General features: G+C 34.2%; 1 long non-coding RNA gene across 2 annotated transcripts in view; it reads left to right on the top strand.

The window, feature by feature from the left end:
- The window catches only part of LOC129143542 (uncharacterized), a 98623-nt gene that overhangs the window by 65298 nt on the left and 17951 nt on the right, over positions 1-15374 (top strand). The window contains exon 3 of one of the 2 annotated variants that reach the window (XR_008547135.1): positions 4141-10488. The exons of the other annotated variant lie outside the window; for it this stretch is intronic. This is a non-coding gene — a long non-coding RNA (uncharacterized LOC129143542). Of the gene's footprint in view, positions 1-4140; positions 10489-15374 lie in introns of those variants that run through there. 2 annotated transcript variants of the gene reach the window in all.

The raw sequence follows: 15374 nt of genomic DNA, 5'->3' as shown, positions 1-15374 counted from the left end.
AAATACCTAAGTGGTTATGAATGGAAGAACGTTGCAGAAGTATGATTTGTAAAGGCCATTCTGATGAGCTCTCAGATGGAAATGAGGAACATGTTATTGGACACTGAAAGAGAGGACATCCTTGTTATAAAGTGACAAAGAACTTGGAAGAATCATGTTCATGTTCTAGTATTTTTTTGGAAAGTAGAATCTGTGAGTGTGCAAGTGGGTATTTGGCTGAGTAAATATCTAAGCAAAGTGTTGAAGGTGCAGCTTGGTCCCGCTTGACTGCCTGTATCATTAAAAGTGAGGTGAGAGAAGTTATTTAAAGATGGAATTATTAATCAAAACAAAAATAAACCTTAAAATTTTAGAAAATTCTCAGCCTGTCCATATTGGAAAAAAAAAATGAGAAAGCCTGTTTGGGAGAGAGCAAGTATTTGGCCAAATGATAAGAGATGACTATGGATTGTATGGATGGACCATCTCAACTGGAGCCAGGCACTATTCACCAAGATGATAGGGAGTTTATTTAGCCATCTAAACAGCAGCCAGGACCCATTGTCAAAAAAAATGGAAGAATGACCCCCAAGACATTTCAGGGATCATCTAGGCTGCTCCCACAATCAGAGGCCTAGAGTGCTAAGGCCTGGGGTGAGAAAAATTTCAAAGAAGGAGCTGCCATTGCCCAATGATAGCACAAATCAAGGACTCTGCTATTCTTACTCCATTGCTTTGTTTTTTGCTGTCCCAGGTGCAGCCCTGACAAACCCTAGTAAAGTGAGCATTGTGCCCAGCAAAGCTATGGTGGCATAGTTACCTCCACCTAGATTTCAAAGGATGTTTTGGAAAGCCACAAGGTCCAGGCAGGAAACTGCAACAGAGATCCTCCATCAAGGCAATACCCAACAGAGCCTTAGAGGCAGTGCCTCCTTTGTGACCCTTGACTGGTGGAGCCACCTGTGTGGCATGTGAATTCCACTGTGGAGAACCACAAGCACTCCAACCCATGAGACTACAATATGGGCTGTGTCCAGCAAATTTATGAAAGCAGGACCACCTAGAGCCAACCTTTGCCAGGCAAAGATTCAGGAGCAGAATCTCAGTCCTAGTGTGTCCAGAAGGCAGGATCTCTGGCCCAGCAGATCTGGAGGGCAGAACACTGAGCCAAAGAAGATTATTCAAAAGCCTTAAGATTTAATGTTGTATGCCCTGTTAAATTTTGGACTTGACTGGGGACCTGTCCTTCCTTTTTTCTTTCCTATCTCCCTTTCAGAATGGGAATGTCCATCTTATGGCAGTTCCATCATTATATTTTGGAAGCACATAATATGTTTGATTTCACAGGTTAATGATTGGAGAGCAATTTGCCTCAGAATGAATGACAGATTGAGTCTTACTGAGACTTAATCTCTATATGTACTTTGTAAAATGCATGCTCTGCAAGATATGCCTTGGAAATTAGCAGTTATCAGTTTTGTTGTGTCACCTATGGTAAAGTAACATATACCCTGACTCAGTTTTCCAACATATGGTTTAGGTAAAAGTTCCATATTTTTTTGTTAGCATTGTACAAACCTTGTAAAGAAAAATGGTCAATTGATATACAGTATTATGTACATGTTGGGTGTAGTTTTTCAGAAAGGAGACATTCCAAAATCTCACAGAATTTGGTGTGACTTTGGAGGAATGTAAAATAATCATTTGAAACTACCTTTTACAACAGTGGACCAATAACAGAAAAGGGGAGAAACACCAATTGAAAGCCTTGTATGGCAAACCTTTTGTTCTATCAAATGTGTTGCCAAAATGGCTGCCTTACTCCAATGCAGGAAAGTCACCTGAAATTGGAGTTGGACTTCCGATGGTCATGAAGTCTTTTCTTCACCCTTTTTTAGGCTGGGTGGACCCCTGTTGCAAAAGTTTCAGCAAATGTAGGGAAAAGGCAAACAGAGACAAAATTACCCCATTCCCACAACTGTAAATGACTTTCCACCAATTTCTTAATTAATGTTATTAACAATATGAGTCTACATTATGTTTAAAATTAGTAGTGACTTTCCTCTAAAAAAGCATTAAGTTTAATGTTAAATAAAACAAAAGAAAAATAACAAATAAAACCTTGGACATGACCTATCACACAAGAAAATAAGATAAAAGTTGAACAAATGATATTAAATTATAATGATTTATGTATTACATGATTACATACTGAGAAAACCAAACTACTAGAATTAAAATTAGTAAATAAACTGCCAAAAATAAACAAAAACAATAACTCCCTTGAAAATGAATAATAATCACTTTTAAAATACAATTAAATAAAGATATAAAGCACATAAACTTACCAAGAACTATGCAAAGCATACATAAAAACAAAATACTGGTGATCATAAAAAATGGTAAGTAAGTAAGAAATATCACATGGTCTTGGCTAGAAATATTTCGTTGACGAATTTTTCCCAATTAGCCTGTGTATTTTGTATAACAGCAATCAAAATTACAAAGGGCTTTTAATTGAAAAATTTATAAAATATATCCCGAAAAATAAGTGGACAAAAATATCCAGCCAAATTCTGAAAAAGATGTGTAATGAAGGGGACTAACCTTATCAAATATGAAAGTGTCATTTAAACTAGATTGATTGAAACTGTAATGAGAATCCAAGAATGGACAGATCAATTAAAAAGAACAAAGTCTCTACAAATTAGCAGAAGAATTAAATATCTGACAAGAGTAGTTTTTGAATCACTGAGCAAGGTTCTGGTTATACAAAAAAAAAAAAAAAGTGAGAGGCAATTGGATACATATTTGAGAACCAAAATAAAGAAAACAAATAAAGCTCTTATGCCTTGTATAAGCATAAATTCCACATATATTAATGATGTAATATAAATACTAGAAAATATAATAGATGGATATTTTTATAATTTTGATATTCAGAAGCCCTCTAAGCACATGTCAATGGTAGAATACACAGAGTAAAATATTGATATACTTGATTAAGTACAAATTAATACATTGTGTTTGGCAAATACACTACAAAATATTAGAAAAATTATGCTGGAAATATATATTTATGAAACACCTATTCTAATAATGTTGCTAGTTACAAAACAACAGAAAATTACTGGTTAACATTAGCCTAAAGGTTGTTTTGGGAGTTGCTCACAGAACCAACAGGAAGGCTTGAGAAGCAAGTTTAATTAGAAGCAAGATGGAACAAGTACAGCAAAGGCACTGTACCAAAATGGCATATTTTCACTAAGAGTTCATGGGGAGGCTTTGGGGCTTTTTACTTTACCACAGGTATCTCAAATTATTTCTAAAAGACTCTCTGTATTGAATTACCTCCTCTAGATTCAGTATCCCCCACAGAAGCATCTGATTGGCCATCCTTAGGGCATTTGACTCCAATGTACTTGCTATACTAGGTTGGAGAGAGAAAATGGCATGTCTTATTTGGCTTCCTGAGTGGGAGGCAGCGTGGAATTCTCTCATATTAGAAAGGGTATTTATTTTTTCGGCAGCCTGAACAATTATTCTCTACTAAGAAGTTTATATTTCTTTTCATTTGAAAACCTTTTGTAAATCAAATAAGGAAAAAATAACCAAATAGGGAAAAAAAGAGCAAACAGCACAAAAATGTAATGTAGAAGTAGAAATACAATGACTAATAAGCCTATCACATGTCTAACTTTTCTAGTAATCAAATAGTGCAAATTATTGAAACAATTAAAATAAGAAAAAAATTGATTAGCCAAAAGTATTAAAGTTTTGAAATAGCCAGTGAAGTTAGTGAAGATAAGAGGAAATGGATACTTTGATACAGTGTTGGTGGAAATATAAGTTGATTGAATCATCTCAACTATATTTGTACCAGTACATTAGCTTCATAAAAGCTGCCATTCTTTTCTGTTTTGATTATTGCCATATTCAAAAAGACTACAATAGTGCCTGAGAAACATTGCAAATTCTTAATAAATGATTGTTCAATAAATTAATATCAACATTTAAAATCTAATGGTCTTTTGCCATATAATTCCACTCCTAAAAGTTTACCCAAAGGATGTAAACATGTGTCTTAGTCTGTTTTGTGCTATTATAACAGACTGTCACAAACTGGGTAGTTTATAAAAAACAAAAATTAATTTCTCACAGTTCTGGATGCTGGGAAGTGTAAGATCAAGATGGTGGCAGGTTCGACTGGTGAGAGTTGAGTTCTCCAGATGGAAGAAACATTGTGTCCTCATCTGGTGGAAGGTGGAAGGGTAAGCTACCAAGCACTCTGCAAAGATCCTTTAAAAGGGTCTTAATCCCATTCATGAGGGACGAACCCTCATGACCTAGTCACCTCTTACAGACTCTACCTCTTAATACTTTCACATTGGCAACACCTGATTTTGGAGGTAATATATTCAAACCCATAGCAACAAGTATGCAAAATAGAAATCAAGTATATACAGATTTTACTTTGTCTATTAAAGTCTGAGAAAAACAATTTGAATGTTCAACAATCAGTTACTGGTTAACTATATTATGGTCTCTACAAGTAGTGAAATATTATATAGTTTTAAAAATATATATTTTTTAACATGAAATAATGTCCATGACACATTACTGAGTGCAAGAAAAGCAGTTTGCAAATGTTCCATTAGATCTGATTTTTATTTTTTCAAAAGGAAGTTACTATAGGTGCATACTTATCTAGACAGAGCCTGCTAATTATATACATCAAAATAGTAAGAGTGGAATATCCTCTACCCCTTTTTTTCTTTTCCCCTCCTGAATAATTCAGTCCAAAACCCATTAGGCAGGGTGTCTATAAAGGTAAGGAAATGACACCAGACAGTAGTTGCAATCCCTCCACAATTCTCACTTCCAAAGCAAACAAAACAAAACAAAACAAACAACATTCTTGACTAGTACTTCTTATTTTTCCAGGCTTATTTATCCTGGTTCCCTGATCCTCAAAATTTTTGTGATGTATAATCCAATGATTGTTCTGCCTGACATCTCTGCCTCTCCCAAATATTCTTCTTTCCTTTCTTATTAGCCTAAATTCCATCACTTTCTAACATACACCCTCAGCTTCCTCTTCTCTCCCTTTCTAAGCAATCATTCTGTTTTCTTGGGAAATACTAGCAAAAAGCAATCCCTACGTTGGTAAGTTATGTCAGGTAATGTTAACAGCTATGGAGAAAAATAAAGTGTGGATGTAATTTTATATAGCATTTATTGTGGCACTATTCATAATAGCAAAGACTTGGAACCAACCCAAATGCTCATTAATAATAGATTGGATAAAGAAAACATGGCACATATACACCATGGAATACTATGCAGCCATAAAAAAGAATGAGTTCATGTCTTTTGCAGGGACATGGATGAAGCTGGAAACCATCATTCTCAGCAAACTATTACAAGAACAGTAAACCAAGCACCACATCTTCTCACTTATAAGTGGGAGTTGAACAATGAGAACACGTGGACATAGGGAGGGGAACATCACACACCGGGGCCTGTCAGATGGTGGGGAGCTGTGGGAGGGATAACATTAGGAGAAATACCTAATGTAGATGACAGGTTGATGGGTGCAGCAAACCACCATGGCACGTGTATACCTATGGAACAAAATTGCACGTTTTGCACATGTACCCCAGAACTTAATAATAATAATAATAATAATAATAACAGTACTGTGGCTGGAGCAGGATACTGTTGTGGGGGATGGGGAGTGAAGCAATAATAAAAGATGATCTCAGAGAATTACAGGTGGCCAGACATATAGGGCCTTAAGTTACTACCTAAAATCCTAACCTCTCTTAACATTTTGACCTATTTTCTTCTAGTTTTGTTTCTTATCTAAACGTTTCATATAGTTGATATTATATCACCTATCTTATTTTCTTGCACTAAGCCTTTTTTATAACATTACCCCTTCAGCAATTCTTCCAATGGCACAACACTTCCAACATATTTTAAATTATTGCATAATATATTATCATGTATACATATGCAATGTCATTACTACGTACTGGTCATTGAAATTATTCACAGGCAGAAAGAAGATAAGGAGTAAGTAACAGTCTAATGATTCTGCAACTCAGCATCAAGCATCTTTATTTCGACTCTCTCCTGACTCTGTAGAACAGTTCTTGCCTCATTTGCAAGACTGCGTACACCTTCCCTATTCCTTTTTTCTTTCTTTTTTAAGAAAAATCTAGCCCATTACAGCACCCATATCTTGATAAGGTTCTTGTTTTCTTGTTGCTGGGGCTGAAACCTCTGCAGTTCTTGGATGCAGTTTCTATAAAAATAAATCACTCATTTCTCTAGACTTATTTCTTAGACAAAATAAAGATGTTATATTTTGGACTTGTTGTATATTAATACAGTATTACACAAGTCTATGATAAAAAGTATATTACCACATAGCCAACTTTCAATTTTTCTATTATGAAATGCCAATATGATGTTTGGAGTAAAACAAGAAAGATGCATGGCTTTCATAACTTACAAATAATTTAACTCACCTAAACGATGGGAGAAATATGCTATATTGAGGACCTTATTAGTTCATTATGATTCAAGAATTTTTAAAACAATGCCTGGGTCCTTTGCACCACACAGCTGGAATAAGGCTGGAGGTGCTCTGAATCATGGGGAATCCAGAAAGAGAAGTATAGAATAAAGATTGATAAGGAATACACCAAGCAGATGTTTTATTTCTTCCTTTTGGGGATAATTCTAGAGATTATCACAATATAGTCTGTGGGAGGTGGAGAGAGAACAGGTAACTGGGATGACCCTGAAGTAGCTGGGAAACTCCATGTCTTTAGCACAAAGTTCTGTCAATAAAACCAAACACTGGCTTTCAGTTATAAAGACCCTGCTAGGTCAGCATCTTCTGCACTGCCTTATTGAATCGGGATTTAGTAACATAAATTGGATCTTCATCCCAAAAGTGATCAAAAGATCTGCATCATCATATCAGCCTTTACTAAGTATTAGGGGCATATTGGATGTGATGCTGAAAAGCTTCTTTCTGGTTCCTAAGGATCTGGGCACTTTAGTGAGATAAACTAGTTATTGCTACTTGGTTTTAAAAATGGCCATGGATATTAGTAATGTACTTAATGATTACTTAAATAGCATAACAAAGGGAGCTGAATTTTCTCTGACCATAACCTGCCTCCTGCTATCTTTGCTGTGTTTGTATGTATGTGTGTGTGAGGGGGACATTTGAAAAGCACAATACTGTGAATATATAGTATGTTCACTTCAAACTTTAATTCAGAAAACGAAACCTCAAGGAGAAGAAACATTTGAAACCCAGATAAATGCCATTTTGTCTTTCAAGCTTATGGAAAATTTCCTCCCTAAATCTTCCCCAATGCATCCAGATTATGGCTTCCGGTGGAGCTTCCTAATCACACAGTAGGGAAGATACATTAATGGAAGTCAGAGTAGGGTACTGAATGGACTAATGGAAGCTTTTTAAGAATTCCAAGTACTCTTCATATTAGAACCTTTGTCATAAAGGTGACAATATTAACAATAATAATCCTCTCTAACAAAAGACTAATATCAGGTCTGGCTCCATAAGAGCCACTGGTTCCCCTGTGCTCTGTCCGAGGATGCCCTGATTTCCATTTCTAGTCCTGAGTACATATTGTTCAATTTAATAACCTAAATTTTCACGAGTAAAACAGATCTTCAGAATGAATTCAGTAATTAGCTTCCCCGTTAGGGGGCTCATTTAATTTCAAAGCTAATGCTATCCACGTTTCCGTTTCTAATTAATCCAAATATAGCAATGCTATAGTAACCAGACAACATGTTCTTTGAAGAGCTGAAGCTATGACATTGTCATGACATCAGCAGACTTTCATTAGTGATATGATTTTAGAACACACTTTAAAACAAATGGAATCTTTTCTTGTCTATTTTCTTGACTTACTGGTTTTGTTTTGTGATTTTAAAATGTTTGAAATATATGCAACCTCTTCCAGTCTGATTTCTTAAGAGGTTTTTAGCTATTTATAAACAAGATAAATGCTTTCATAAGATTCAGAATAGAAGAATAGAGGTTGAGATTATTTTGAGATCAATGTCCTTGAGAAATTTAAGACAGCTATGGAAAGTTTCCTTGAGAAGTATTAGAAAGAAATATATAACTACCTGGCAGCATAAAGAATCAGATTCCATTTGATTAGAGGATTTGGCATATGTAAAATTATGTAATGCTAGAATCCTGCCTTTAGCTCTTTCCAGGAATATTTGTAGATATTTATAATTTGTATATTTTTGTGTTATATGTAGATGCACATATATGTGTACATATATATCCATATTTGAAGCTATAGTTATTCTTCCCTTAAAAATAGCATTAAATGGAATATGGCATTGGCCTGTTTCCTGTTCAGTCATAAGGAGGATTATTTAAATGTGGTTAACTGCATGTCACATTTTCATATTACATTGTCAAGGTTTTTCTACAGGAAGGATGAAATTAGAGATTTACCAATAGGTAAACATATTAATATAAATATACAACGATATGTTATATTATATATGTTCATACATAGGAAGCAAAATGAAATAAATAAATAATAATAGACTGGTTAGCTGAAGGAGAGTCAAAGTTGTTCTAATCATTTATTTGGAGGTCAATCTGGCAGTTTTGTCTGGAAAAAGTCTGATCAGTTCACAGAAACAATAGGCTTGAGACAACCCCAAGAAAAGTGTTAAGAACTATCTGATCAAAAGGATCACAAACAGAGAAAAATGAAAAGAAGCAATCAGTGAGAGATCCAAGGCCTACTGCCATCAAAATTACTGTTGAGAACAATGAGATAAATTGGATCCTCCCTGAGTGGTTGGAATTATGATTAGGACAGCTTTCTAAGAATGATTTTTAAATGGGTTGGATGAGGTTTTCAAGTGAGAATGAGACATTAACAGTTTTTAAAACCTTCAAGAAAAATGGTCAAGCTATAAGAATGTTTGACCTCTGCTTCCTAGAACCAAAGCAAAGACAGGCTGTTTCATAAGAACAGAGCACCACCTTGTGTTAGTAAGTTATTACACCTCCTTGGGACACCTAAGGGAGGTTCTTTCCATAGTATTAAGTGAGAGCCTGTCAGTAATGCTCTTGAGTACAACAGGCAAGTGTCATAGCTTCCTACCATTTTACGCTCTAAGCCTTATGTAGTGTCTGTGTTTGTGTTCCTAGGAATATAGAGAAAATGATGTAGAGAGGTGATGAATCGGACAAAACAAAAAATACTTTTTTGTATTTTTAATATGAATGCTTTTATCTCAGGAAGGAATTTATAAACTAAATTCATAGCACTGATACCACATTGTTTTTGCATTTAACACATCATATTCATTGCTTCTTAACATGAACTAGGTTAAGTACCAAATCTCAATGAAGCAATTTTGAATTTAAAATAATTTAGAAGTGCATTATTTCTGGAGTCTTCAACAAATAATTGTGAAGGAATGATGAAAGATCTAAAAATCTTAAGATGAAAGTAAAATCCCCTTAGATTTTTCTAGTAAAGACACAACATTTATAAAGTAAGAAGAAACATTAGTCGAATAGCATTAAAAATCTTCACTTTCCTATAATTGCTGCCCTAGAAATTTTATCTTTTACATAAAGAGAAATTTAAAGCCATGCAACAAATGTAAATATCTTGTTCATTCTTCAAAATTAAACTCAAATCTTAACGAACAGTCTTCTGTGGTCACTAGTGTTCTTGTGGCACTTGATTTGTAAAATTAAAACTTGTTTTGTATTAAAATGGTTTTTGCTCATGTTTCATCTCCTCTAGCATATCTTCAGCTCTTTGGCTATAATGTACTGCCCTCAGCCTTTTTTGTGGCCCCAAACTATCTAGAAGAGTTATTGTCCTATGAAACTTTCTGTGATGATAAAAATGTTTTCTGAACTATCCAATATGGTAATCACTGGTCACATGTGGCTATAGAGCAATTGAAATGTGGCTAGTGTGACTGAGGGACAAATTTTAATTTTATTTTTTTTGAGACACAGTCTTGCTCTGTCACCCAGGTGGGAGTGCGGTGGTGTGATCTCGACTCCCAGACTGCAGATCCATGGCAACCTCTGCCTCCCATGCTCAAGTTCAAGCGATTCTCATCTCTCAGCTTCCTGGGTATCTGGAACTACAGGCATGCACCACCACGTCTGGCTAATTTTTGTATTTTTAATAGAGACAGGATTTCCCCATGTTGGCCAGACCGGTCTTGAACTCCTAGCCTCAAGTGATCTGACCGCCTTGGCCTCACAAAGTGGTGGGATTACAGGTATGAGCCACCGTGCCTAGCGTGATTTTTAAATATTAATTAATATAAATTTAAATTTAAATTTAAATTTAAATAGTCTCATGTGTCTAGTGTCTACTGTATGGACAAGATGGACCTAAAAAATACCTTAGAAAAATATATATTCAATGAATAAATGTCAAATTATTAGAACATTATGTGTTAAATTATTTCTACTTTTTGTTGTAGGAAATAATTACAATTCTCAGCTTCATGTTTTGTGTCTTATCTCAAATAAAGCTTGAGAATTCTGTAACTCATTCACATGAGAATTTTTTATAACCTAAATTATTGAGATAGTTTTGCTTCCTTCCTATACTCACCTTCTGTCCTTTATTCTCATATAATTTTTTAAGTTTTGCCTCACAATTCTGCATAAATTCTGAAAAGCAATAAATTTAATTATTTGAACAACATAGGAGAGTTTTTAAGTATATATGTAAGTGAACTTGAAATCTATGTGAGTAGATTTAAATTTCAGCACTATCTTGTTCAAATGTCAAAAGTAAAGTCACAGAGGAACCCCTTATCTCGTTAAGTCCTTCTCTCCCTCCATCCTGACCAATGGCTTACAATAATATGACATCCTGAAAAACTTTTCTGGATGGTACCCTGCAAGTGTATAGGCATATAGAAATATTTTGCATTCAACTCCCAAATTATTTTCATTTAATTTACTCATAAAATATTATATCTATATTATATGTCAGTCACTTAGCCAAGTACTGAGGGAGATACACAGGCAAACTCTCTATATAATACATCCTTAAGGTTTTCAGTTTTGGGGCCAGGAAGCAGTTAGTTTTAACAGTTATTAATATATATTGAACACTTAATTCTTTCAAGATCTCTGTGGTTGTTATCATTAACCTTATTTTATAAATGATAAAAGTAAGCCTTGGAGAGGTTAAGTAACTTCTTTAAAGTAATACTGTAAAGCTGGCAAATGAAAAAGCCAGAATTCGAATTTAGGTCCTGTTACTTGCAAGTCAGACAATGATAACCATCATGTTTTATTACATTTTTAATAAATACTTATTTTAAATAAACCATTATGAATGTGTTAAGAGTTTGGTGGAAAATGTTACTAGAACTCAGTGAGTATGTTTCTCATGAATTCAAGTATATCAAGTATATACTTTTTTGATTATCAGAGATGTGGATTCAAACATAAAGGAAGGAGAATTTTGTCTCATAACCAGATAAACACATATTTATCAAATAATATGTAATTTGAGCTAGACACAAAACAGATCCCCTAATTATGTAGTTGAGTTTTTGTTGCTGTGCAGGCATTTCTGATCATGTATTTTTATTCATCTACAGGATTCTCTGAATCACTATTTGAATAAGATATCCTAAAAACTTCATTAGATGGTGTTTTGTGCTTAATTATGAAATATGAAATGGGAAACACATTTGTATTATCCCAGCAGAATGGGGATAGGAAGCAATATCATGCTAACTTTTACTTTAAATATGGATGTTTAATATTTTATTTAATGTGAAACACGTATTACTTACCTTTTAAAAGTTAGAAAATTCTGCATTTTTAAAAATGCACTTTTTCCCTTTAGTTTTTTTCTATGTGTAAACACAAAGTTTTGTTACCTTTTTTTTCAGTTGTAGAGATGATGACCTTGCTTTGTAGAAAAAAAAACATTATTTTCAAGCATATGTAATCTACATTTCTGAGGTTAAATGTGAGAATTTGAGAATAGATTCAGTATAGCTTCATGTCAAAATAGCTAATCTTTATTGTTTTGAACGTATTTCTCCTTTCTTTCTTCTTTCTTTCTTTCTCTCTCTCTCTCCCTCTCTCTCTCTCTCTCTTTCTTTCTTTCTTTCCTTTCTTTCTTTGACAGTCTCGCTCTGTTGCCCAGGCTGGAGTGCAGTGGTGTGATCTCAGCTCTCTGCAGTCTCCGCCTCCCAGGTTCTAGCGTTTCTCCTGCCTCAGCCTCCCGAGTAGCTGGGATTACAGGCATATGCCACCACGCCCGGCTTATTTATTTATTTATTTATTTTGTATTTTTAGTAGAGATGGGGTTTCACCATATTGGTCAGGCTGGTCTCGAACTCTTGACCTTGTGATCCGCCCGCCTGGGCCTCCCAAAGTGCTGGGATTACAGGCGTGAGACACTGCACCCAGCCTTCTATCTTTCTTATGTAAATACTTTTCTTCTTTCTGAATGTCCCAAAATTAAATTTTAGGAAATATTAAAATTTTTGGTAAAATATTTCTACCTTATTCACATTATTTCTCTTTTTTTATTATTTGACAAAGCTGGATTTCATTGCTAACCAGTTATGCTTTGAAGCACCTTTGTACTACATCAAAAACATTAATTATTCAATTATTTCTTTTAACTTATTGGCAATCATGTATCTCATTCATCAATTGGTAGTACATATTTCTGAGCATTTTCAGTATGTCCAGCACTGTAGCAAGGAACACAGAAGAGAGAAATACAGTGTATGTCCTCATAGGACTGCAATTTTGCTTGAGTGACAGAATTAACAAATGTCATCAATATTATTAGATAAAACAAAGATAAAAATAGCATTATGTCAATAAATGAAAGAGAAATTAAAATAAAGCAAGGTTAGTATGGGTTCAGTATTCTCTTTACCATATTCTTGAGACAGTATTGATTATTTCATTTCATTCTGCAGACAAGGAAACTAGATTTCAGGGAGGCCCAGGGACTTTTCACCTGGGAATTTAACTCCAAAGCTTATCTTTTTTCTGTTGTGTCACCATTTTAGAGAAAGCTGGAGGTAGCACTCATGCTGGATTTCCTAAACCATGTTGGGTTAAGGGCAGGGTTAAGCGATAGAAGCCTCGTGTGTGAATGAACATGGCAGATGAGTATGCTTGTCTGATGAGCCAGGTGTATGTTTTATAGATTAAGATGATTAGGGCTGTGGGCTGGAAACAGATTTTGGAAGTCATGCACATTAAATAACTGATTCTTTTTGTAATAGATTTTGGAGCAGGGCAGTTGCATATTTAAATGGCATTTTAGAAAAGCAAAGATGGATGAGTGGGAATAGTTGCAATCAGGAAAGCAACTTATTTGAAAGAAATTGTAGAGAAAATATTGCCTGGACACAGGCTTAGAACAAGAAGCCTCTTCCTATTCTTCTAAACTTTGAGCTTCTAGAATGAGTAGTGTATTGACTCTTTTTAGACATCGCCCACTTTCTCCTCAGCCGACTCAATATGCCTTCCATAACTCCTATTTCCAATAATATTGCTCAGCGATAGAATAATTTGCAAGGCACCATTTACTTATTTATTGTAGGTCTTCTCCACTGGAATTTAAGTGCCATGAAGAAAGAAAATGTATCTTGTTCATCCCAGTATTCCTTGAGCCTTGGATATATCCGAGCACACAGAAGGTGCTCTAGGAGTGTGCTTTTGAATTTTTATAGGCTTTTCTTTAAATCATTATAAAATCGTTCAAGTTTAGTTTGTAGTCATGGCAGAAATGGAAATAGATATTATGCAATGTGCAACAAAGGTGCTCACGGGAAAAATGCATACTGGACTGTAACTAAGTTTAAAATGATGGTGGCCTATTTCCAACTACTCAGAAGGTGATTAGTTTGTGAATTATCCACAGACCTCCTGCTTCTCTTTCATCTAACTGCTGCCAACTTTTGGCTAATTTTATGCTCATTAACACTTCCTCTAGAGCATGGACAAGGCAAGGGTGTGAACTTTGTGTCTGTCCATTTTGCTGCTGATTAACAAATTTTGGGATGATTTGGTGGAATAGAGATTGAAACTATTGGCAAAGATGAATATTTTATATTATTATGTATAGGTTTTGTTTATTGATGTTATTATTCCTCGTTTATGCAAGACCCATTGGAAAGATAAATGTGCAATGCAAATATAGTATACACAATATTCTCTTTGATCGTGAAAATTTGCTGACACATCCCTACATATGGATTATAATGAAAATAGAGCTTTAAATCCAAAGGTTAAATTGAAACAGTTGTCATGCCAGAGTTATTCAATATAATGGTGTGTATCTTTTATATCTCCTAATGTTCAAGGAGTTAGACAACCTACGTAATTTCATAAATAAATATTTGTTTTAATTAGAAGAGCCATGCATATTTTAGGGAAAGTCACACGGCATATTTAATGACTTAATTTGGCCACAACCCATTTATAGTTAATAAATATGTCAAGTTCTGTGATGAATTACAATGAATTGCAAAATAATATAGAAATAAAAATATCAATAGGTTGATTAGAAGTCATAGTTTTAGACATGAAGAAACAACATTAAAACAAAAATGAACTACAAATATAAAAATGTATTAGATAAAGTTGAGAATCAGTCAAGGACAAAATATTTACAATGTATAAAATTTACTGCAGGACTCATGGGATTTAAAATATGTCTAATATGCAAAATATAAAGAAATACAGTAAAAATGCCTAACTATATAGACATACTCATTGTTTGATGAAATCTCTCCCCTATATGGTAAAAATTATTATTCTGTGATTCTGGGTTTAGCTGGAATGTGTTACTAAAAGAATCCATTATTTTAATTAGCACCAGTGTTTATATGATAAATAGAGGCTGAGGATTGTATAAGTACAGAGATCAAACTGGATCTTTTACCTTTACCTTTGGGGAAAGCACAGATGTAAATTAAAACATAATAAATCATATTATTTACTACTTTTGAAAAATTAAACTCAAATGAATTTAGGCTCAAAATTTTGTATAGATGTACAGCAAAATAATATAGACAAAAATAAAGGGTATGGCTTAGCTGAATGGGGAAAGTTATAGAATTTTTTTATATGTTTATTGCCTTTGCTGAGCATCATTTGAATTAACTTTACAGGCGCACTAATAAGTACAATTAAATCATTTAACCGTGTTGTACTTATAGCGTATATTTCTGAGTATAACTCAAATATACTTGTACCAAGCTATGCCATCTTTTACTCAATATATTTTCTAGAATTGTTAAGTGCAGTCGGTGAACTTCTTATTCATTATATC

The sequence above is a fragment of the Pan troglodytes genome, chromosome 2, assembly GCF_028858775.2.
Source record: "Pan troglodytes isolate AG18354 chromosome 2, NHGRI_mPanTro3-v2.0_pri, whole genome shotgun sequence".
Classification (NCBI taxonomy): domain Eukaryota; kingdom Metazoa; phylum Chordata; class Mammalia; order Primates; family Hominidae; genus Pan; species Pan troglodytes.
This window is presented reverse-complemented; position numbering and strand designations above follow the sequence as displayed.